The sequence below is a fragment of the Lutra lutra genome, chromosome X (assembly GCF_902655055.1).
Source record: "Lutra lutra chromosome X, mLutLut1.2, whole genome shotgun sequence".
NCBI lineage: Eukaryota > Metazoa > Chordata > Mammalia > Carnivora > Mustelidae > Lutra > Lutra lutra.
The window spans coordinates 33,250,332-33,277,786 of NC_062296.1; the positions used below are offsets into that span (position 1 = coordinate 33,250,332).

Below are 27,455 nucleotides of genomic sequence, written 5' to 3' on the forward strand. Positions count from 1 at the left end.
GTTACTTTCATTTAAAGAGGTGTATATTAATATGTAGTAGATTTCATATTCTTTTTAAATAGATAAATATATTTTAAATTTTTTAGCTTTAATCTCTAGTGTGGCCAACATTGATATATATAACCTATATGAACAAAAGCTTTTGGAATTCCTCAATAATTTTTTTAACACTTAGTATTATTTATTTGACAATGTTTCCATGTAAATTACATATCAAATGTCCAATTTGTTTGACAAATCTTTTGGAATATTCCAGGTAAAACAAGCATTTTTTTCTTCAAAGTAAAAACACTGAGAACTTTTATTACAATAGAAGCACAATAATTTTTAAGAGGGTAAAAAAATCCTGAGATAAAAAAGATTTGAGAATCAGTGAATTAAAAATAAAAATTTACAAAAAATTAAAATACAAATGTACTAGAAGAATACATATAATGATATGATATGAAAGAACTTTTAAAAAGACAGCAATATAAAACAATAAACTTGAATCATTTACAACATGCTAAGTATTTTACATACTTTCTCATCAAATCTAACAACCTCATGACACATGATCATAATTTCCATTATTTCTGCCAACTGGCCTGGCACTCTGGCACTCAGCTACCACAAAGGGTTAATTCAGCCTGTCTCTTTACCCCAGCTCAATTTCTAACTAATGTAATTATTGTTTAGTAATGTAAAGTTTTAATATTATATATAGACCAAGTATATTAAATTCTTATGGGTGAGATACTTTCCAAAAAGACTAATCAGAACACTGGCTTGTTTATGCTTTTTAGGGAAAGTGCTGTATTTTGCACCATCGCTGGGTAGTGGACCCCTCATGGAGGAGCACAGCTCTGCTCACAAATAACTGTCATTAAAATGGCCACTAAATGCCGAGTAAGGGCAGTGGCTGGGAGCAGGGGTCTGGAACTGGAAGGTACCCTCTCTGATGGCTAATGGAGATTTTCTTACAGAGGGTCTTCCCTACCAAGGTTCCGCCAAAGACCAGCAAAGGCATTCAGAGAGGCGGGGTTGCGGGAGGGAATCTGTGGTCTGGGCATGCGCAGTGGGAGAAAAAGGCATCCGCCCCGGGAAGGGGACAGACAGACATACCTCCTTACAAAGTAAACCAGCTCCTTGAACACTCTAGTCACCACGGTGACCCGAAAGGGGTTGCTGGAATGGAAACCAGACTTCTGTCAGCCTCCGCAAGGCCAGAAACAACACGGTCACAGGTCGAAGCAGCTGGAAACATCCGCGGCATTGCTGCGGCACTTACACACCTGGTATTCGTCTCCATCAGGAGGGCTGCCCAAGATACACACCAAAAGGTGAGGCAGAATGCCCACTGCAGCAGAGGATGCTCGTCTGGCTGACTCTGTGAGCCAAGGGCGGGAGAGTGACGTGGGCCGGGAGTCCGTGCTCCACCCCCCTATACACCCCCCACACCCAGTGGGCAGCGAGGATGAGGCCTGGGACTGTAGGCAGAGGGCCCCATAGACCATTAAATGTCTATCTGTTGTCTGATAATTTGAGTAAAAAGTAAGAATCAGGCTAACTATTCCTCAACCTCCAATTTTATTTATTTTTAAAGTTATTTTTATTATGGTGACCATGCTGGTTTGAAGCAGACTGCTAAATAGAACCAACTTGTCTTTAAGACCTTTCCATCTGCCTTCATTTGCCCCTCTCTTGTTTTTTGATAACCATTTTGAGTCACTACACAGGGACTGCCTGCCCTCATTACGTTCTAAGTACGATAATAAACCCCTCATTACTACCAGTGCAGAATTTCACTTAAATACGAATTCAGATATTCCTACTACTTTCTTTGATTTAATGAATAGTACAGGCTATATGTAGAGAACTTATACAGGTATTCATATAAAGGAACATCTGCTCTATTTTATGCCTAAAGTAGGTAGTCATGACAACAAGAACATGGAATCAGTATAAAAGCCAAAAAGATGCACTCCAAACATACATTTATTCTTTGCTCACATCTACATATACTAACCATCAACTGAAAAATAAAAATTCAGTCAAGCCAGTTATTTCTCATCATATATACTATAAGACACATTCTGAAATAAGCCATTTCATTTTTTCTCAATTCACAGCTTTCATTTACAACTAAATGCTCTACTTTTATACATTATTAGGGTACTAAATAGATTTTAAATAAATAAGAGAAGATTTCATTGGGCCTCTAGTGAAAGAAAAATAATCTCATTTAATATTTACAGACTATGGGCCATATTCATCTGTCATCTAATTATTGGATCCACTTACCATTACAGTTTGCTCTAAAAAGATGAAAAATAAAAAATGCTTCTCACCTTCTCATCTCTATATCTTTGCTCATGTGTCATCTCCATGAAATTCCCCCTCTCATTTTGGCAGATTGAATCCCACTCTTCCTTCAAGTTCCTGTAATTTCAAATTCCTATAATTTCATACTCCTGCATTTTATTTATCCTTCTTCTTCTGTCTGAAATATATTTACTTCCAAACCATGTCCAAATGTTTACCCACCATGTAGCTGTCAAAGGCTCTCTTGAGCCTATGTTCACCCTGATTGCATAAGCCAAAAATAGGTTTTTTCCCTCTTTTAACTTTCATAGAAATTCATTTGTGCCCTTTCTTCCTGAATGTTTTATTTTTACCTTGTATTAAAGTTATTTATATGCATACATTATCTTCCCCACTAAAAGGCTCCTTGAGAGCAGATATGGCTCTATAGGATTTATTTTGTATGCCTTAGGTACCTAATACAATTTCTTACTCTTAGAAACAGCTTATTATTTGTTCATTAAAAGAAAAAATCTGCTTTTAAATAACTAATTTGAGGCTTAAAAACACAATGTATTCTTCATTTCATTCATTCATTCATTCATTCAACTAACATTAAGTACCTATTATGTTCTGGACAATGTTTTAAGAAGGCTGAATGTGGCAGTAAGCACAACAAAGTCCTTACTGTCACAGTTGTTATATTTTAGTGAATAGATACATAAAATAAACAGGTAAATATAAAATATGCCAGGTTATAATAATAATGTGAAAAAAAATAAACCATGGTAAAGGAAGAAAGAGAAGATTAGTAAGGTACCATTAAAAATAAGTTGATTAAGTAATGAATAGTAATGAACAGCATGGTGATGATAGTAAGCAATCCTGTATTATATATTTGAACGTTACTAATAAGAGAGTAGATCTTAAAAGTTCTTATCACAAGAAAAAAAATCACAACTGTGTGTAGTGATGCATGTTAACCAAACTTATTGTGGTGATCATTTCACAATTATACCAATATCAAAACACTATGTTGTACACTTGAAACTAACATATTGTTATATGTCAATTATGTCTCAATAAAAAATATAACAAAATAATATATATTTCTTAATAACATTCCTTAAAGATCTGATGATCTGATGATCTGATGATCAAGGGGCACCTGGGTGGTTCAGTTGGTTAAGCATCCAATTCTTGATTTTAGCTCAGGTCATGATCTCACAGTGGTGGGATCGAGCTCCATGTGGGGCTCTGTGCTCAGGGAAGTCTGCTTGAGATTCTCTCTCACTTTCCCTCTGCCCCTTCCCCCACTTACATGCATGTACGCGCTCTCTCTCTCTCTTTAATAAAATCTTTTAGATATCATATCAAAAGTAAAGGTTTGATTTAGAAATAAATAAGAAGATTTAGATTCATCAATTCCAATAAAGTGAAACTTAGACTGAAAAAGATTAAGGAACTTCAACAGCATTCAGAAAAATTTAGGAAATATATTCCTGGAATAAGCCAATCCAAAATCCAATTATTAGATTTGAAATATTCTCCTGGAGCTAACCATCTCTTTAAAAGAAAAAATATTTTTTAATAATATGCATATTAATAACTCAATATGATGGTCTATAGACTAATTTCACATTATTTTAATGAGTTAGAGCTGAAGAAAGATGAACACCAATTTAAGTTTTGCTTCTCTGTTAAGGAATACCTTTCCTTGAATGAATTCAAAGGACTACTTGTACATTTCAAAACGTAAGAATTCTAGAATTTAGATTCATGCCCAGGAGCACAGTTCACCTCTAGTGTTCAATTTTTGGGGACCATGTTTACAGTTTTCTTTTATAAAGAAACATTTTATCAGAAAAAAATATTGGGGGAAGGGAGGAAAAGTCTGCTTTCATGATAACACGTCATCTGTAAATGATTAAGTTTATGTTAGGAATTATAAAGCCAATGCAATTAAAACATGAGCCTTAATATTTGGTATACATGAATGGCACAGGCCACTTAACGAACATGACAGAATTGGTGACTCTAATAACAGGGACCTTAGTTTAAATCAATACATGTTTTGGGTGTTTTTGTCTAATCTCTGCTAAATCCTGCTTTCATCTGGATTTAATGCTTTAACCAACAGCTTTTAAACTATTATACCTGGTATTCAAAGCTTTTTATCATCTGTGCCATTTTCACTCCCCAACTTTAATTTTTTCTACCCCTCAGTGTCCATTGTTTTCCCTGACTATTCCACTAACATGCTAGACAATGCTTGGCTCTGTTTTTGTTTAAAGTGTTTACTTCACACAAATTCTACTCATCTTTCAAACTCTAGTTCGAGACCTACCTCCCCTACGAAACTCCTTAATTATACCAGTCTTCACTGATTCTATTTTTTGAATTCTTATAGCATTTCATGTGCAGTATATAATTCAGTCTTTAGTTATATGTCAGCTTGTATTGGAATAATGTCTTCATGTGTGTTCACACAATGAACATTAACTGAAATGTGCCTCTCAAATGCCTGGCACTGTGCTAGGCACTCAAGATAGGAAAATGCATAAGATGCGGTCCCTTCCCTTAGCTCACAGCTTACCAGGGAAGGAAGCAGATACACAAAATGTGAGACATAATATTATAATGAGACAGTTATAAGAAAAGTTTGGTGATAACATAGACAATAAAATTTGCTTTAGGAAAAAGTGTATGGTGTGACAAAAAGGTTTTATAGGAGATTAAACATGAACCAGGCTTTGAAGGATAAGGAAGTTTTCTGGGTTAGCAAGGGAGAAAAGGACATTGTACGGCCTCTACTTCCAGTAATGAGCTACCAGATGTATCCTCCTCACTCCGTGAAAAAAATAAAATAAAATAAAATATGGTTATTTAGAAAACTATAAATAGTCCTGTGACAGAGCAGCATTTTCCAAAACATGTTCTGTGAGAGAGCTCTTTGCAGGGTGTTAAGAGGCGGTCTTCAAAAATTGGTTCCACTGTCAAATAAACTGGAAAATAACTGATTATTGTTAAATCTCTTCATTACAGTATTTTTTCAGAGTTTTTAATATACGATATTGCATGCATTCTAAGTAGGGAATGTAGTATGCAGCATTGCCCAAACTTATATGACCACAAAACCTTTTTTCCCAGTGCTAATAGAGTTGAGGTTCTATAGAAAATTCTCTGGAAAAAAAATTAGACTATGACATAATTGGCATTATGAAAGAAGTATAGGTGGTGAATGATGTAGCTAGACACAGAGGTGGAGTCAAATTTTGAAGTACCTTAAATAATTCTCTAAGTATATTAGATTTGTTTTTCTATAGGTAATAGGAAACATTAAATAGTTTATAAAAGGGAATTACATAATCAGACCTACAAAAAGATACACCAGGCAGTAAAAATAAACGTTGGATTCAAGGGTCTAGAACCAAGGATATCAATTGAGATGTCATTGCCATGGGAAATAAGATGAGGGCCTGCACTAGATGAACACAAATGACAGACATGGCGGTATTGTCTCAAGTGAATGGTGACTTATTTGAAAGTTAACACTATGTTAAATCTTACAGTTCTTACACTCTTCTCCTCTAACCATAAGATCTATGCTGAGAGTGTCAGAAGTGTCTATTGTTTTAAAGGCAGTTCATTCGATATCTTCTGAGAGGTAACTGAATGTGCCAGCTCTGAGCTCCTGAGGAACACAGAAAAGAAATTATTCTAGAATTCAAGACATCTAAGTAGAAACTTCATTTTTTCAGATGGCTCTTCTAAAACTACTGTAGGATCCAGTCTCCAAGCCAGCCCCAATGACACACACCTCCTAGTATTTTATACTCTTATATAGTCTCAAATTATACCAAGTTCATCTCAATGACCAACATAATATACTAGAAGCAGACTTAAATATAGGGAACAAACTGCTGCTTGACAGAGGGGAGATGGGTGAGGGGATGGACTAAATAGATGAAGATTAAAAGGTATAGACTTCCAGTTATAAGATAAATAAATCATGGTGATGAAAAGAACAGCATAGGGAATATACTCAATAGTATTATCATGTTATATGACGACAGATGGTGACTACACTTATCATGCTGAGCACTGAGTACAATGTATAAATTTTCAAATTTCTATGGTATACACCTGAAACAAGTATGACATTGTATGTCAACTATACTTTGACAATAAAATAAAATTTAAAAAAACAACATAGCAGAAATGAAGCTTATGTCACTTCTGAGTTGAGGTTTTAAAATCTATCTTGGTCATTCATACATCACTGGATCACTCACTGTTGGGGAAGCCAGCTGGCATGTCATGAAAGGCCTTATAGAGAGGCCCATGTGTTGAGGAACCAAAGCCTCAGCCAACAGCCCTGTGATTAAAACTTAGAAGTAACATCCATGCAAACAGTGAACATGAGATGCCTAGAGTACCTATAATAATTTCCAATCAAGTACTTTTTTTTAAAAGATTTTATTTATTTATTTGAGAGAGAGACAGTGAGAGAGAGCATGAGGGAGGAGAAGGTCAGAGAGAGAAGCGGACTCCCCGCGGAGCCGGGAGCCCGATGCGGGACTCGATCCCGGGACTCCAGGATCATGACCTGAGCCGAAGGCAGTCGTCCAACCAACTGAACCACCCAGGCGTCCCCCAATCAAGTCCATTTTTAACCAAAATATATAACCAGAGATTATCATATTATTACCATTACAATAAAAAAGTCAATTCAATAGGACAGAATGATCATAAGTGCATTTACCCAATGAAAAGCTTCAAAATACATGAAGCAAAAATCACAAAATTAAAGGGAAAAACAGATAATTCCTCAATAATGCTGGGTATATTAACAGCCCTCTCTTAGAAATTGATAGAACAACCGGACAAAAAAAAAATCGGCAAAATCTTAGATCTGAACAAAACTATCAGTCACTTCAATTCACTTCATATTTATAGAACACAAACAAAAATGGAAGTATACACATTTTTTTCCAAGTACATTATTATAGAAAAAAAATGAACCTTGACTTTTATTGCACACCAAACACAAAGATAACTCAAAAGGGGTCATATATCTAAATGTAAGAGTTAAATTGTTAAACTTCTAGAAGAAAACACAAAAGAAAATTTTTGTGACATTAGGTTAAGTAAAATTTCTTAAACGGGACAGTAAAAACACAAAATTGAAAAAAAACTGATGAAATGGACTTCACTAATATTAAGAAAGTTTTCTGTTTGAAAAACTAATTAAGAAAAAAACATAATTAAGAATAGAACAGAAAATTACCTACAGCCTGGGAGTATTTACAAAACATCCACCTGACAAAGGGCTTTTGCATCAATAATATATAAAGATCTCTTACAACTCAACCACAAAAACACAACCCACTTTAAACATAAGCAAAGGATTTCAATAAACATTTCTCCAAAGATACACATATGGCCCATAAGTACATGAAAAATGCTTAGCATTAGTAGTCATTAGGGAAATACAAATTGTAACTGCAATGAGATAACCACTATTCACCCATAAGTATGGCTATACTCAGAGTATTGAATGAGAACAAGGGTTGTTGAAGATTTGGAACAAGGTGGGAATATAAAATGGTTCATCCACTTTAGAAAACAGTCTGGTGGGTGCCTGTGCTCAGTGGGTTAAGACTCTGCCTTCGGCTCAGGTCATGATCTCAGGGTCCTGGGATCGAGCCCCACATCGGGCTTTCTGCTCAGCAGGGAGCCTGCTTCCCCCTTTCTCTCTGCCTACTTGTGATATCTCTCTCTCTCTCTCTCTCTCTCTGTCAATTAAATAAATAAAATCTTAAAAAAAAAGAAAAGAAAACAGTCTGGCATTTCCTCAAAAGGCTAAGCACAGAGTTATTATATAGCCTAGCAATTCCTCTCATCAATATTTAACCAAGAGAAAGGGAAACCTCTATCCACACAAAAATAGCTATGTGGAAGTTCATAGTAGCTTTATTTGTAATATTCCCAAACTGGAAATAACCCAATGCCCAGTCACATACAACTAAAAAAAAAAACTGTGTTATATTCATAAATCAGAATACTATTCCTCAATAAAAGAGTGAACTTTTCAAACATATGGCATGGATATGTCTCAAAAACATTATGGTCAATCTATAGTTCTTGACCAGGAATGATTTCGCCCCCCTGCCAGGAATAACTGGCAATATCTGGAGGCATTTTTGATTATCACAACTGGGGAGTGCGACTGGCATCTCATAGGTAGAGGTCAGCAATGCTGCTCAACATCCTAAAAAGTACAGGCCAGGTCCCCACAACAAAGAACAATACAGCCCAAATGTCTATTAGTGTCAAGCTGAGAAACCATGCACTAAGCAAAAAACATCAAATACAAAATATTATGTTGTGTATGATTCCATTTATATGAAATTCAAGAAAAGACAGAACTATAGTGACACAAAGCAGATAAATGATTGCCTGGGGTCAGGGATAAGAAGGAATGAAGTTAATGGGACATGAAGAAACTTTTTAGGGTGATGGAACATTCTATATATTGATTGTGGTGGTGTTTACACAATTGCATGCAATTACCAAAATTCATTAAAATGTGTGCTTAAAATTGATTGTAAAAATATTGCATAGATATTAGTCACACTTTAAACAGAAAGGTATCACAATAGGGACAAAAGCACTGAAAGCGAATGTAATGGAACTCCAAAGATAAGCTTTGTAAGCCTCATCTGTGTGAGTGAAGAGAACTGACTTTAAATTCTATGGACACCTCCAGGTCTCTGAGCTGTTATTCAGGAGAACATCATACCAGCATACCCTGGTATCTTGAAAAGAAGGAGTTAAATCAGTTTCCTACTCGATTCTAGGACGGACAGTGAATTACAAAGAGGTTTTATACTCTTTTAGATTTTTTAATTCTTCAAAGAATATTCTCATTAATAGCAAATCTGGTTCAAGATTATTCCACCAAGTGAGCATTTTTAAGAGATTATTCACTATGGTAGGTAATGTGTTACACATACTACTTTTATACATTTTGATAACCTTTATTATAAAGTTTCCTTGGTAAATGAATGAAACCTTTCCTGGAGCTGCTGAGATGAACTTATTTCTTTGAAATTCTGGGAACACTGGAGCTCTCTTTATAACAGAGTACATTTGCTCAAAGGCCATGAAAGAAACACCTATTACACTTCCTTAACAAATGCTTCTTTGACTGTGAAAAGTAAAGAAGGTAAAATTACAGTTAATGAAATCTAATCAACAAGAGGTGAGAATTATTTCTCCTACTGAGGTTAAATCAGAACTTTTCTTTCGAGTCTTGTTGAGACAGTTATATAGGAATACCCCCTTACCTCAGCTACTCTGAAAAAAAGTTATTTCTCCCATATGTGTCATTAAACCCTTGGAAAAAAATCATCTTGGAAGTAATAGAAATCATTCCATTCAACTCTGTGTAGATTTTTTATGAAAGCAGAGAAGTACACAGCCAGGTTGCCTCCAGAGTTCCTGCAGGCTCCAGAGTTCTGTGTGAATCCTGGCAATCCTACTATAATTATTTTTTTAAAGATTTATTTATTTATTTGAAAGAGATCAAGTGAGCACAGTGGGGGAGGGGTAGAGGGGAAGGGAGAGACAAACTCAAGCAGACTCCACGCTGACTGTGGAACATGAAGTGAGGCTCAATCTTAAGACCCTGAGATCACCACCTGAGCTGAAACCAAGAGTCGGGCACTTAACCAGCCATGCCATCCAGGTGCCCCAGTCCTACTACAATTAAGGAAAAAAAACCCAAGAAGATGCAGAAAGCTCTTGTTCAGCATTTAAACTGAGAAACAAACATTTTTAATGCTGACTTAGAAATTACCTGGATTTTCCACATTCTTCCAGGTTAGAGCCTTTAACATTTATTTATTTTGAGAGAGAGAGAGAATACATTGTAAGGGACAGAGGGAAAGGGAAAAAGAGAGAAGAAGATTCCCCACTAAGCATGGAGCCGAGTGAGGGGTTTGGTCTTACAACCCTGAAGACAAGACCTGAGCCGAAATCAAGAATTGGACCCTTATCCACCTGAGCCACCCAGACACCCCTAAGTGAAAGTCTTTCAATGTTAATAGCCAACTTTTGCATATTTTTCAAATGCCTTGCATGATCTTTTAGGCCTCATTTCTGTTGATGTGAGTCTAAGGGTTTTTAATTTGGGAACTTCAAATAACCACTCTGGGATTATGGCCACAGCCAGAAATGCTATCAGTTGGGCCAAGATGGTCAGTCTAATGATATGGAGGTAGCTTTTCGAAGTTGACTCATAACCATATCTTAGCACTAGTTTGGAGCAATGTGACTGTAACATAATTAGTTGTTTATACCAAATAAGAAAATATTATTATATCTTGGCTCTTATGTTGAGTTTCTAGAAATCTATACACATTAAGCCGATCTTTCCAGTAAGACCCTCACTAGGAGCCAAGGCTGCAAAATATCATAGTGGGGTTTGTTGCCCCATCTTCCCCACTCCTTCCACCTCCATCTCTGTGTCTGCTTGGTATACAAAGCTTGGTTGGAGAAGTAGAAAAAGAGCTTTTTAGGGGCCTCACTTTAAAATAGCAGAAAATTAGAGTTTCGAGGAAGAGGATTCATGATTATTTAAAAATAGAATACTCTCAAAGTATTATTACTCAGTAGCTAGGTTCTGTATAAATGTGTATTTGTACACATTATGCATAATTGCCTAATTACCTTTAAATTATCTTGCTATAGAGAAAGTATAGGGATTGCCTACATCATATACAAAAAGTTACTGAGCAATAAATTTTCAAAAATACTCAATTGTTTTGAAGTACATTGTTTTGATACCTTAAGTAACTCCAAATACCTCAAACTTGCAATACCACAAGTAAAACTAGCCCTGGAACATTCTCCCTTCATGTGATTTCAATGTGCTATATATGCTAGACATAGAAAAGTAAAGGTCTTTGGAGAATCAAGCAATATTTTAGGTGTCCAAATAAGCCATTTTTTGGTCATCCATGTCTTCTTCTTATACTCTCTATGTTCTGAACAATCATTCTCCTGAAACACGAGGATTATATTGCTCTATTGCCTTGTCAATGGTCCAAACCCAAGTATGTGCAATTCCCTCTCCCATTCTGTTTCTCATTTATTAATATTGTCCCTCTCTCCTCTTCTCTTGCCTTCTGCATCCCTCCTGCCTTCTTTCCCTCTCTTGGTCCCTCCCTCCCTCTCCTTTATCTCTCTCTCTCCCCCCCTCCCTCCTACTCTCTCTTTTTCTCTTCTTTGCTTACCCTTCACAAATCCCATCATCCCCTAGATCATCTTCTTTCAGGCCCTTGCTCTCAATCAGGCAGCATACACAGAATACACACAGCTGATCTTAAGGAGTACTTATGGATTGATAGGCCAAGCAACCCAATGAATTTTAGTGCTATTCAAGAACCAGCTCCTCTTGCAATTGCAGCACATCCCTTCCTTGTTAGAATGATTCCAAAGTACAATTTTCCTTTAGAGAGTTACTCTAATTAATCCCACCCCTTCTAAAACCTGCCAACAAAAACTCAGCATCCTCAAAATATTTCTACGAGCAGAGGCACATATTTATTGGCACAAAAAGCAAGCTTCATTTCCAAATATGAGTGCAGCACCACTGAGAGATTCCAATTCTGCCTCATCAATCTACAGATGAACATAGTAACTTCCTACATAACCCTACAGTCTACTCTTCAAAGTAAGATCTTTGCATAGACATACTCAGATAATATTTCTCAGTGAGAAACTAATCCCCTTAATTGTAAGAGAGAAAACGGTACTCAATGATAGGATAACTCAACTAGTTGGAAAAAATGTTGAAAAGGCAAAACTCAAAAACAAGAAGAAAAAGCTTATTTGAAAATGATGTTTTGATACAGAGTCAATTAACTGTCATTTCTCATTTCTGCCCATACCGGGTTGGACAAACTCAGAGATGAGATACATAAAATTGATTTAATGTCCATAACATGCATACTACTGCAGGGCTTAGAGTTTTCTTTTTAATGTCAAGTAATTATTGTGGTCAGTTCATACAGTTGTCTGTGCACTAATCATAAGCATTGCATGTTGCTATTTATTTATTTATTTATTTTATTTATTTATTTGACAGAGAGAGATCACAAGTAGACGGAGAGGCAGGCAGAGAGAGAGAGAGAGGAAAGCAGGCTCCCTGCTGAGCAGAGAGCCCGATGCGGGACTCGATCCCAGGACCCTGAGATCATGACCTGAGCCAAAGGCAGCGGCTTAACCCACTGAGCCACCCAGGCGCCCCGCATGTTGCTATTTAACTGTTCAATGTGGTTTTTCATGTTTTTGTGCTTATATGTCTATGTTATATGGATAAGGCTTTTTTCCTATGTAGTCCATAAATCCCTGATGGGTATGTTCAATAAATAATCCTTGGGCTGACCTGAATTGAATGGGGGGGGCAATAACATCGATAATCTCCAGCTCATCCCTATCTGGCATTTTGATGGGTGTTTGTATTTCCATTTCAATAGGGATCTGTCTGTGTTATTAGGACTTTGCATAATTTCAAATAATGAAGTCACACTGGGAAGAGGTGATTTTGAAGAAAATGGAAAGTAATCCAGTTTATAGTCATGCTGAGGACTAAAGCAAGGCACCAAGCCCAGCCTTGGGGGCTTTAGACAATTACAGGCTGAATGACTCACATCTTCCCCAGGGAATGGAAGAATTAATCACAAGGCCACTGAGCATAGATCAGGGTGGGGCGGTCGGGGAGGTGGGCAAGAAGATAGGGGGAGAGGTTCACACACCCTGAACATTGCCTCCTTTCTAACTCCTCCGAGCAGCATGCTAAATTAGAAAAAGAGAAAGCTAAAATAAATATAATAATGTCAACAAATGAACTGGAAGGGGAAAAAACCCAGCATGGCTTTGTTCCCTATTCTAATCACTTAGAGAAGAATTTAAAGATTCTTCTGATAAGCCTTAATGCAATAACTGAGAGCTAACTCTATCACTGGTCCCACACCTATCAATCATTTACCACACACAGACAAGCAAATCCTTCTGAAAACCACTGCTAGATTAATCTTAAGGCACTGCTTTCAGCATGCTGTTTCTCTACAAGGCCATCCATTTTGACCATAGGATAAAGCCAAAACTAATCAACCTGGCATTCCAAGTCTTCCATCAACTGACTCCACCCTATCTATTCATCCTAACCCCACACTAATCCCCAACATGATCCCTGGCCTCAGTTCTGTCAAACTGGCCCCCTTAAAATCACATACCAGATTCTTGCCTCTATACCTTCACTTGTTCTACTTACTTATATCTGAAATGCTTTCTTTCCTTTCTCCTCACCATTCAAAACCCCAAATTTCCTTCTTTCAAAGTGCTAAGTTGAAGATTCATCTTTTCCACAGGAGCTGCCCTATTTAACCCCATCCTTCAGTGACCATTTCCTTACTTGAAAATGCCCACCCCATGAATATGTATGTCGGTACCAAATACTTCCATGGACTTTATTGTCCTCAATATATGACTAGCTTCCACAATTAGATTCTAGGCAAATGACAAAGGATCTTTTTGTCATCATCGACATCACTTAACACAGTACCCAAGATACATATGTATCTTCATATTAATAATCAATAATAGAAGCCTGTTTTTAAGTCAATTTAGGGTTCACTTGGCATGAAACGGTATATTTGTTAGAACTTTCTTTTCTCTACATGGTTATATGGCATTTTGAAATGTCCAGATCCCTTTACTTGCTTCATTTTTCTAAACTGAACTCATTTTCATTTTACCTTCTTTTTTAAAAGAACATGTTCTTTATGTTCTTTATGCTCTATTTTTAGAGCTCTGGTTTTTAGTGCACCACTGAGGGTATGAACAACCATCAGGACTTAAATGTTCCAACTGAGGTACTATAATTTAACCTTTACATATATCTGCAGTTCTGTAACCTAGACTGATGAAAGAGGAAGAGCTATCCCACCAGGAGGCCTCAAGGAAAAGATGCTGTTCTTTAGAATTGAGTTTCACAGAGAGAATCACTTTCTTTCCCACTTGGATATAAGCTCTCCTTGGAGCCTGGAGGATGATTTCATGACTCAAAACAGATGGATTTTTTCCCTTTATGTATTATTCTTTACTTAGGTAAAACACAGCTGCTTCCATTCCTTTTTTTTAACCAAGTATTTTCTAAGTCACACTATTTCTTTTAATCTCTTCTGGGTATTTGGAATTTCAATCAGAGGGAATAATTTGTTGACATTCTTATAACTAAATTCATTCATTTTCTTGTCCCTTATAGACAAAGTATTGAAGGAAAATTTAAAATCTGCTACTGCAGTGAGTTGACATGGCAGATAGAGATCATGATGGTATGATTTTTAAGGGCAGGAATCCTTACTGGAAATTTCTCAGTTTGAATCTGATCTACTTGCCCATGTCAAAATTCTGCTAGAAAATACAGTGTCTTCTCTGGGCATCCTCCTATAAAATTTAAGTGTCCCTGAAAGCATTAACAAATGTGTCATTATACTATAGTTTAGACTAGTTTATCAAATTTCCCTCTTAACTGATAACTGTGTGCATTGAGGGAATGGAATTTGCAATAGTGTGTTCTGCTAATTAGCCATTCTGGAAATCTCAGAATAAGTCTGGATTGACTATATTAGTCTTATATTCAATATCTCCCAATACACTCATTATTTGCAATCATTCAAATCATGAATTGTTTTTAATTCATGTGACTCTGTGGTTTTGTCCATGCTGTTTATTTACTCCTCCGTAGATTCCCTTTTATACAATTGTAACTTTTTGCCATGGCCCAGATCATGCACCACATCCTTCAAGAAACACTCCCTGCATATGTCACCTGATAACATGCCTCATTCATCTTTTATCTATCAGTTAAAATGTTACCTCCTCTATGAAGCATTCTCTGACTTTTCCAGGCATCTTTTGGTATTCTTTTCCCCTAGGTTCCCAAACTATAGCTTGAACCCTACCCTAGTATGTAATTATTGAAATTATTTTATTGTATGCCTCTCCCTCCCATAAGACTGAGTTTTTCAATGTCATGGACTAGACTTCATCCATCTTTATTTTCTAGCCTATTTTCCCCCAGATATTCAATATTTGATGAATTAATAAATCACAGGATTTGACTAAATAGAAAATTTAACAGGATCTGAATTCACTTCTACAGGTATCAGATGGTTCCTTCATCCTCAACCATGAAGACTACCCAACCACAAACATTTATTCTATAAGCGTAAAAGAACAGAACATTTAGCTGTGTGTGGAAATATCAAAATAAAAATTTGGTATTCTGTTATACTGAAAAGAGTTCCTAAATAGATTTTTCATGTTTGGTCATTAAAGTCCCTCCAGGTTGTCCTTTTCTTACCTTAACTTTCAGAGTTAAACAAAAGAGTCAGATGGAGAGCAGTGATTATGAGAATGAACTCAAACATTTTTGTCATTAAATATTTATCAAATATATACCATGCACAAATATACAACAGTGATTAAAACAGACATAACCCCTCCCTGCCCTCATGAAACTTACCATATAGTGGGAGAAAAGAAAGTAGAGATAGACAGATAATGATACGTTTATACAGAAAAATTCATCAGGATGAAAGGATAAAAAGTAATGGATAAAGACATGGCTATTTTAAATAGGCATTTTTGAGATGATATTTGAAAAAAATCTCAAGGTAGAGAGTGAATAATGCCACCATCAGGAGAAAGAGGGGCTGGGTCAACAAATGCAAAATCCTAGGACAGAGGAGAACCTTGCAATATCCTAGCAACAGGAAAGAAGCCAGAGCAGCAGAAATACTATGAGCCAGGAGTATCCTGTTTAAGAGATGAGTTTAGAGAAGTAGCAGGAATCTAGATCAATATAGAATCTTATAGGTGATAGCAAGGTCTTTGGACTTTGTTCTAGGATTGATAGAAAGTCATTTGAAAGTTTTGAGTAGGAAAATTACATGATATAATTTATATATATTTTAGAAGGATCTTAGCTCAGGCTGCCATAAAAATCACCAAAGATTAGGTGGCTTAAAAAATACAAATTTATTTCTCACAGTTCTGTAGACTAAAAATCCAAGATCAAGGTGCCCACAGAATAGATGTCTACTAAAAACTCTATCCTTAGATTTCAGACAGCTAACTTATTGGTATGTCTTCACATGGTCTTTCCTCCATACATACAGAAACAGTGGGAGGGAGCAAGTTCTCTTGTGTCTCTTCCTATAAGGGCACTAACCCCATCATAGCGGCCCCTTCCTCATGACTTCTTCTAAGCCTAATCACCTCCCAAATTTCTTATCTCCAAATATCATCACATTGGGGGTTAGGACTTCAACATGAATTTTAGGGGGACACAATTCAGTTAATAGCTGAAAGCTTAGTCTGAACGTTATATGGAAAACACACTATCAGGGGACAAGAGTAGAAACAAGAGAACTGGTCAGAAATCTGTTTCAACAATGTAAGTGAGAGAGGATAGTGGCTTTGACATAGGTAGAAGTGTTGTTGTGAAAAGTGTTGACATTTTAGACACATCTGAAGATAGAGCCTATAGGACTTGATAATAAACTGTACATGAGTTATGAAGACAAAATAATCAAGGATTACTCCAAGGATTCTGGCCTGGACAACAGGCGAAGGTGGTTTCATTTACTATAATGGGAAATACTGGGAAAAGATTTTGGGTGGAAGAAGGTAGAATGAGGACCTCAATTTTGAGCATGTTAAGTTTAAGCTGCCAAATAATCCATGGGATATATCATTCTCAAGCTCGTGGAATGGGTCTATGATGAAGATATAAATTTGGGAGCCTTTAGTGTGTAGATGGTATTTAAGGTCAAGTAATGACATCACAGATGAAACAAATGTAGATAGAGAAGAAAAGAGAACTAAGGATTGAGTCCTGGGACACTCCAACATTTTAAAAGGTGGGAGTAGAGAAGAATCCAGAAAATAAGACAAATAGAACAGCTAGTGAGGCAACAGAAAAATTTAAAAAGCAGACTAAAGTAGTTTACTGGAAGCCAAGTGAATAAGCAATATCAACTTTGAAGGAGTGATCACCTGTGCCAGTGCTGCTGCGAGGTCAGGTAAATGACAGCTGAAAATTGACATTGGAGTTTAAAACATAAGCCTCATGCCGTTTATTAATAACAGTTGTCAGAATGTAAATGAACTTGATGAATAGTAGCCACCTTCAGAGAGAATTTAAATGGAAATAAGATAAAACCACAGGTTAAAAAAGAGGATTTTTATCCTGACAATAGTTTATGGAACATTAAACATTAATACTGCAAGGTTGTCTCAAAAGCCGTCTCTAGAAATCTATAAAACATGATAGATAATGATTTAGGGCTGCTGGTGGGAGAATTATTCAAAGGTAATCCTGCAGGGAGGTGTAGGCTAGGTTGTCTACAGATCATTTTCAGCTTTCAGGAACTTTTACTATCTTTTATGCAAACCAATGGCTTTTTTTTTTTTTACAGGGATGCTAATTAAGACTGTAGTTCACTTTTATAGAGCTCTTTGTGCATGGAAATGTTCATGAGGCTTACCTCACATTTAACAAAAAAAAGGGGAGGTTCAGTGTTAGAAGCAAATGAAAGATTGGAGAGTGGTGTGCAGAGAAAGAAGAGAGTTAATGTAAACACTGAGGAGTATATTCCTGGTAATTGCTCATAATGAGAAGATGTCATGTGTGGAGTGACTATTCTGATTCCTACCCATAGTAAATGCATTGCAAATTTTTTGGTCCAGGGATGATAACAAAGTTATTAAAATTTTGTGATGAAAGCCAAAAATCTCTGTTACACATGGCTAAATGTTAGTCAAATCTATTGTTTGGAGACAATATAACACAGTTAGGGTTAGACATAGACTACATTCCTGTATTCATACATAAAGGATGAAAGAAACTTGAGGTCTTAAAGTCATAGAATGTGTTTATAGTTGTACGCCTTCTTGCTGAAAGACAAAAATACCAGAGGAATTACTCAAATAAAACTTGTTTAAATAAACGCCCATCATTTTCTGAAAATTTGACTGGTACTTTTGCTGGTAAAATGAGTTTCCCTTAATAGCAAATATTCTGTGCAGATCATGTTTTTCACCCAAGCATGAATTCTGTCCAGAAAAAAAAAAAAGACCTGTCATATTTATCTGTTTTTGTAAAAAAAAAAAAAAAAAAGAAAGAAAAAAGAAAAGAAAAGAAAAAGAAACCTTAAGGAGTTTTACTTAATAATGTAGAGCATCTAGATTTTATATGTGTCTCTTGTGAAATCTTAGGTTCTGTCCAGATGATTTGTCTAACAACAAATGTAAATGAATAGGGGCGCCTGGGTGGCTTAGTGGGTTAAAGCCTCTCCCTTCAGCTCAGGTCATGGTCCCAGTCCTGGGATCCAGCCCCACATTGGGCTCTCCGCTCAGCAGGGAGCCTGCTTCCCCCAACTCTCTCTCTGCCTGCCTCTCTCCCTGTTTGTGATCTCTGTCCATCAAATAAATAAATAAAATCTTTTTTAAAAAAGTAAATGAATAACAAAGACATGCAAAAAAAATTTTTTTTAAGCTAAGCATTACTACACACCTATTAGAATGGCTAAGATCCAGGGGCACCTGGGTGGCTCAGTGGTTAAGCCTCTGCCTTCGGCTCAGGTCATGATCTCAGGGTCCTGGGATCGAGTCCCATATCGCGCTTTCCCCTCTGCAGGGAGCCTGCTTCCTCCTCTCTCTTTCTGCTTGCCTCTCTGCCCGCTTGTGATCTCTCTCTGTCGAATAAATAAAATCTTTAAAAAAAAAAAAATAGAATGGCTAAGATCCAAAAAAATGACACCACCAAATGCTGGTGAGTATGTGGAGCAACAGGGACTCTCATTCATTATTGCTGGAAATGCAAAAATGTTATAGCCACTTTGGAAGACAGGTGGTAGTTTCTTACAAATCTAAACATAGTCTTATATGATCCAGCAACTCTGTTCCTTGATATTTATTCAAATGACTTGAAAACATGTCCATATAAAATTTGCACATGAATGTTGATAGCAGTTTTATTCATAATTGCCAAAACCTGGAGACAACCAAGATGTCTTTCATATAGGTGAATAGATTTAAAAAAAAAAACCTCTTATACATCCATTCAAAGGGATAATATTCAATGATACAAAGAAATTAGCTATCAATCCACAAAAAAGACATGGAGGAATTTTAAATATATATTCCTCAGTTAAAGAATCCAATCGGGGCGCCTGGGTGGCTCAGTGGGTTAAGCCACTGCCTTCGGCTCAGGTCATGATCTCAGGGTCCTGGGATCGAGTCCCACATCGGGCTCTCTGCTCAGCAGGAAGCCTGCTTCCCTCTCTCTCTCTCTCTGCCTGCCTCTCCGTCTACTTGTGATCTCTCTCTGTCAAATAAATAAATAAAATCTTAAAAAAAAAAAAAAGAAAGAATCCAATCGGGCATTCTGAAAAAGGCAAATCTATGGAGATAATTAAAAGATCAGTGGTATTCCCAGGGATAGGAGGGTGGGAGAGATGAATATGTGGAGTCAAAAGGTTTTTTAGGGCTGTAAAAATATTCTGAATGATACTATAGTCATAGATACATGTCACTATACATCTGTCAAAACTCAGAATGCACAACACCAACAGTGAACCTTAATGTAAACTGTGGTCTTTAGTTAATAATAATTTATCACAATTGGCTCATCATTGTAACAAATATACCACATTAATGCAAGATGTTGATAATAAGAGAAACTGTGAAGGAGGATCTTTATGAAAACTGTACTATGCAATTTTTCTGTAAACCTAAAACTTTTCTAAAACATAAATGATATTAATATTTTAAAAATCCCACAAACTTCTAAAACTGACTCAGTAAGACATAGACAATCTAAATAGACCTATAATAAAGGCATGAAATTATTAAACAAAAAACCTTCAAAGTCCATATTCAATGACTGCTCTGAAATCTACCAAATATCTTAAAAATTAATACCAATCCTCAAGATTTTCCAAAACTAGAACACTTCCCACATCATTCTATAAGACTCTGATACCAAAACTAGACAAAATAATGCCAAGAAAATTAACTGACCAATATCTCTTATAAATATAGACACAAAAGTCTCAACAAAATATGAACAAAGTAAATTAGGCAATACATAAATTGTATTTTTTTAATTCCAAATTCTAATTTTCATTGCTGCAATATAGGAAAACAATTATTTATTGTGTAATAATCTTTTATACTACAATCTTGCTATAACTGTTTATTAGTTCCAGTTTTGTTAACTCTTTGGGATATTCTACATATACAATCATTTCATCTGCAAACAAAAACAGTCTTATTTCTTCCTTCTCCTCTATAAACCTTCTATTTCCTTTTCTTGCCTTATTGCATTAGTGAGGATTTCCAGGACAATGTTGGCAAAGAGTGATGAGAACTGACAACATTGTCTTGCTCGTAATATTAGCAGGAAGGTACCTAGTTTCTCATCATTAAATAGGATATTAGCTGAAAGCTTTTTGTAAATATTCTTTATTAAGTTAAGGAAGAGCTCCTCTATTGCTAGCTGAGTTTTTATCATGAATAGTTGTTTATTTTGTCAGTGCTTTTTCTATATCTATTGATATCATATGATTTTTCTTCTTTAGTCTGCTGATGTGATGGAATGCATTAGTTGGTTTTCAAATGCTGAACCAGACTGAGTATTTGGAATAAATTCCACATATTCATGGTGTAAATTTTTAACATGTTGTTGGATTTCATCTCCTAATATTTTTGCATCTATGTCCATAAATGACATTGGTGTCCAGTTTTCCTTTCTTGTAATGATTTTATCTGATTTTGGAATTACTGGTCTCATAGAATGAATTAGAGAGTATTCCCTCTGTTACCTTCTAGTAGATATTTCTTCTCTGATATTTGTTATTCTTCTGCTTGGATTTAATTTGCTCTTTTTTATAGTTTGCTACGGTAGAAGCTTATTAATTTTAGATATTTCCTCTTTTCTAAAATATGCATTCAATGCTACAAATTTTCCTCTAAGCTTTGCTTGTACTGCATCCCACAAATTTGATAAATTGGATTATCATTTAGCTCAAACTATTTTTAAATTTCTTTTGAGACTTCCTTGACCCACATGTTATTTAGAAGTGTTTTGTTTAATCACCAGAGTTGATGTTTTCCAACTATCTTTCTGTTATTGATTTTTTTGTTTAATTTCTTTGTAGTCAGATAACATATTTTTTGTGATTAGTAATCTTTTAAATTTGTTGTGTTTTATGGCCCAGACCATGCTTTATCTTGGTGAATGCTCTGTGAGCTTGAAAAGGACATTTTTTCTCCTGCAGTTGGATAAAGTATTCCATAAAAGTCAATTATATCCAGGTGACTGATGGCATTGTTCAATTTAACTATGTCCTTAACTGATTTTCTGCTGGCTGAATCTGTCAATTACTGGTAGACAGGTATTGATGAATCCACTATTGGAGTTGGAGTCATTTGTCCTTGCTGTTCTATTGGATTTTGTTTCCACAAACTAGAACATAGTTTGGCCAAGTTCTTTGTCACTTTATAACATGGATTGTGTTTCTTCCAGTTTCCAATAACATGTGCCTCATTTCCATTTGAGATTTCATCAGAATCGCCATTAATATTCTACCAATATTCACCATATCTCTACCAATAGTCTCTTTGAGGCAACCTAGTTTCTTCCTAACATGCACTTCAAAATGCTTCTGGCCGCCACCCATTAACCACTTCCAAAGCAATGTCCACATTTTTAGGTACTTGTTACAGCAGCATCCCACTTCATAGTACTAAAACTTGTTTTAGTCAGCTAGAGCTACCACAAAATAATGCCACAGACTAGGTGACTGAAACCACAGTTTCACAGTTCTAGAGCCTGCAAGTTCAAGATTAGGGTACTAGCAGGGTTGATTTCTCTGGAGGCCTCTCTCCTTGGCTTGTAAATGGCCACCGTCTTCCTTTGTCTTCATGTGGCCTTTTCTCTGTTCTTGAACATCCCTGGTATCTGTTTCCCACTTTTAGTTACATTGGATTAGGACCTTATCCTTATAACTCAGTGAAATTAATTATTTCTTTAAAGGCCAGATCTCCAAATCCAGTCATAATGGGGGTTAAGGCTTTAACATATGCATCTGGAGTGGAGGACATAATTCAGTACATAACAATATATTTAAAATTATTATTCATTCCTAATGTATTGTCTTTTGTCATTATAAAATGTCTCTATTTCTAGTAACATATTTTGCTTTAAACTTTATTAGTATAGCCACTCTAACTGCTTATGGTCACATGATATCTTTTTCATTGTTTTGCTATTCACATGTTTGTATCTTTAAATAATGCCTGCTGTGAACTGCATATGTTTGGATTTTTTTTTTTAATTTGGGCTAGTAATCCTTACTTTTTTTTTTACTTTTAATAGACCTTTATTAGGAATTGATAGATCAAGTAGATAAAAAAAGTAATAATTTTGAACAAAACTGATAGCTTGATCTGTACCCCAAAGTAGAAAATATACATTCTTTTTAAGGATAAATGAAATAATAATAAACATGGGCCAAGTATTAGTTCTCAAAAGAAGTTCCAGTGAAGGCTGGAGCGGGTCATCTGAACACAGTACATTAAATTAGAAGCCAAGAATAAAGAATTATTTAGAAAAACTCCATAGACTTATAAACTAAAAAAGTAATACTGCATAAGAAATAAAGGGGAAATCAGAATGAAAAATATAATCTATTTAGAATTGAATGGCAATGAAAGTTCCACTCATCAGAGTTGCTAAGAAAAGTACATAGAAGTTCATTTATAGCTCATTTTGAAAATAACTCAATTTAAACAAGGGCTCAGAAAGCTAAAGAAAATCGATGAAAGGAAAGAAGAAAAATAAGAGAAATGAAACAGAAACAGAGGATCTAGAAAAACAAAAGCTGTTTTTTTATTAAGATTTAGGCTGTATTTTGGTATATGTGAAATATCCTCTCATAATTACTCTTATAGAGATGAAGAAGGAAGAGATGTGCATTCAAAGAGGAGAATTTTAGAATTTTTCAATGAAGCTTTGGTGTCTGTTGTCATGTTATTTAATTACACAGATGTCTTCCTTTCCTTACTTTCTATTGTTAGTTTATGTTCTGAGAAATAAGAAAATATTTTTCCCCTTTGGAGTTCACATGGTTTAGGAAGTAAATACATTTTCTGATACATTTTCTCAAGTATGTTTGTCCTACTATAAATTCAAAGCAAAATATTTAAGACAAAATTAAATATAAATGTAAATATACATATTTAAGACAAAGATAGTTACATGTTCCTCACAAAGGGGAATAGAAAGTATAGTGGCAAAACCCAAATTCCTACCTAGTTTGAGTTAAATTAGAACGTTTCAGACATACATATAAGAATGTAATCCCTACCTTTAGATGGCATATTTTTCTAATTCCAGTGTAGTTAACAGTGTTATATTAATTTTAGGTGTACAATATAGTGATTCAACAATTCCATATATTACTCAGTGCTCATCAAGATAAGTGTACTCTTAATCTCCTTCATCTGTTTCACCCATTCCCCCCCAACTACTTCCTCTCTGGTAACCATCTATAGTAAAGATACTATTTTTCAGTCTTTTTTTTTCCTTTGTCCGTTTCTTCTGTTTCTAAGCTTCCACATAATGACTGAAATCATATGGTATTTGTTCTGACTGGCTAATTTTGTTTAGTATTATATTCTCTAGTTCCACCCGTGTTGTTGCAAATGGCAAGATTTCACTCTTTTTTATGGCTGAGTAATATTCGTGTGTGTGTGTGTGTACCATATCTTCTTTATCCATTCATCTGTCGATGGATTGTCTAATCTAATCACATTTAAAGGTATTATTGATATGTTCAATTTACATCTGCCATTTTGCTTGTTTTCTATAGGTCTCATGGCTTTTTGTTCCTGTCCTCCTTTACTGCTTTTTCTGTTTTTCATTGAATATTTCCTACTATATATTAATTCCCTCAAATATTTTGTAAACATCCTTTATTTTCTTTTAGTGGTTGTTCTGTTGCTTAAAATATACATTATACCTTATCAGAATCTATTTCATATTTATAGTATCCTATTTTCTGTGGGCTATAAAAACATTACACCTATTCCCTCTTATTTCCTTTTCTGTGCTATTGTCGTACATATTTCATCTACGTATATAACAAGTTTAAAAGTGCATTTTTATAAGATAGGTCATTTAAAAACCTGAAAGGAGAAAGGAAACAAAGTATATATTTATAAAATTTGTCATATTAATCTTATTGTCCATTTCTGTTTCTCTTAGTTTCTTAATATGAATTCAAGGTACCATTTGATATAATTTAAAGTCCTAATACATTTGAATACATTTTTACATATTTTTTCTATAAAGTTTAAATGATTTTGTTAAAATAGTTCTTTGGCACTATATTTTTAAATAGCATCAAAAGCTGTATTTCCTTTTCATTTCATTTTCTGTGTTTTCAGTGGAGCATAGAAAAGTAATTTCATACCTTACTTTGAATTCAGAAACACTGCACTCTTTATAACCTAATAATATAACAATCTAAATTATGTGAATTTTCTATGGAGACAATCACGTTTATAAAAGATAACCATTCTCTGTAATTGTAAGAATGGTTGTCTTATTCCCAATCTTAAAATCAAATAAAGTATACCATAAGTTTCAATTTTGGTATCCATTAGTAGAGGAATACCCTTCTACTCTTAGTTTACTAAAAATGTCTATCATAAATGGATAAAGAATTTTATCATTTTTTCTATTTATATTAATTTGCCTTGAAATTAATGCTGTGAATTATATTAATTCCTTTTCTGCTATTAATCTGCCCTGGAATTTTTGGAATAAATTCAGTGTGATACAGATTCTATTTTACCCTTTATAGCCATTGTGGGATCCTGCTGATTAATATTTTGTTTGGGAATTTCATCTATATTCAGAGTAATATTGTTCTATAATTTTCCTCTCAGATATTTTTGTCAGGACTTGGTATCAAAGTTATGACAGCCTCATAAAATGAAATAAGACGTATCCCTTCTTTTTATATACTTTGGAATAGTATGTAGAAGATGAAAATAATTTATTCCTTAGCTATTTGGTAGAATTCACTATTAAAAATTGTATGGGCATAGAATTTTATTTGTAGACAGATTTAAATCAATTACCATACCTAGTGATTATAGTATTATTCAGATTTTATATTTCTTCTTGAAATACCTTATATCATTTTCTATGTAAGGTATCCAATGTACTGCCATAAAATTTTTCATTATATCTTATCTTTTTAATAGCAGCAGCATTTTTTATTATATGTGTTTTTGCATCCCTAATATTGTGCATCTGTGCCATATATTTTACTTTATTGTTTTCTCACATTTACCAGTGATTTGTCAACTTTATTTTTCTTCGTAAATAACTAACTCTTGGCTGTGTTGGTCCTTTCTATTATATATAGGTCTTTTTTTATTTCACTAATTTCTACTTTTTGTTCTTTTACTTATTTCTTTGTATTTCTTTTTCTATTTTTTCTAAACTCCTGAAATGTATGATTGTCATTAACTTCCAGCCTTTCTTTCCTTTAAAATAAGCATTTAGGATTATTTTAACTTCTAATTATTACCTTAACTAGATCTAAGCTTTGTTATATTGGAATTTTTAATTTCCAAGTATTTCAGAATTTCAATTTGTTTACTTCTCCTTTGCTCTTACCACACACACAAAAAAAAAACCACAAACAAAATAAAAAAGAAAAGAAAAGTATATCTTTGGGGTGCCTGGCTGGCTCAGTCAGTAGAACATGCAACTCTTCATCTCCTGGTCATTAGTTCAAGCCCCATGTTGGGCATAGCGATTACTGAAAAGAAAAAAAAAAAGTGTATCTTCTTTTCCAAGCATATGGGGGTTTTATGGTTACATATTCATTTTTTTAAAAGTTTATTTATTTGAGAAAGAGAGAGAGAGAGTTTGGAAAGAGGGGCAGAGGAAGAGAGAATCTTCAGCAGAATTTGCACAGAGTGGGGAGCCCGGCATAGGGCTCAGTCTCAGGACTCTGAGATCGTGACCTGAGCCGAAACCAAGAGTCAGTTCCTTAACTGACTGAACCACCAAGGCACCCTGGTTACCGATTGACTTTTAACATAATCCCACTGTGATCAGACTGTTGTCTGTACAATAACAATCACTTGAAATCCTAAAATTAATGAGTATAGTTACCCTCCCACTGAATAATATAAGAACCTTATGATACTCTAAGCCTGATCTAATTTGATCAAACCTTCTCTTGATTTAAATGCTATTATTATCTACTATTCCGTTTTTTCTTGTTCCAAAGGCATCATTATTGTTTAAATATTCTGTGTATGTTTATGTTTACTTAAATACTTTTTATTTTATTTCTTCATTATTCCTTCTTGCTTTTCAAACCTTCTATCTTGGGTTATACTTGTTCTGCCTGAAAAAAAACGTTTTTGTTTGGTAGAGAGTTCTAGTTTCCCAGGTTTTTTGTTTGTTTGTTTGTTTGTTTGTTTTCAAATTTCTTAAGTATCCTAGGATTTCAACATAATGTTTCTAGGTGATTTTTTTTAGGTGATTTCTTTTTTAAAAATCTTGCTTGGGATTTGTTAAGCTTTTTGAATCTATGTATTGATGTCTTTAAACATTTTTACAAAAAGTTCAACCATTATATCTTCAAATATTCTTCTGTTTTACTTTTTCTTCTCTTTTTGGATCTCTGATTATATGTATATTAGATCTTTTCAGTCTATCCTATAGTATCTTATATTAACCTGTAATAGGTTAATATTAATATTATATAAATATAATATTATATCCTATAATATCCTATATTAACCCTTCTCTCATTTCTCATCTCTTCTTCTCTTCGAGCTCTGTTTTCTTCAGTTATTTGGTATAGTTCACTAAATGTTTATTTAGTTTTGGGTAACCCATTGTTAAAGCTATTCATTACGTTTTTAATTTTCATTATAATATATTCTATTTCTTTTTTTAAAAGATTATTTTTAGAGAGAGAGATCAAGAGAGTGGG

General features: G+C 34.8%; 1 pseudogene; it reads left to right on the top strand.

Annotated features, from left to right (window-relative positions):
- The first annotated feature begins 947 nt into the window (after positions 1 to 947).
- The window catches only part of LOC125091448 (dnaJ homolog subfamily B member 6-like), a 39,518-nt pseudogene continuing 13,010 nt past the window's right edge, over positions 948 to 27,455 (top strand).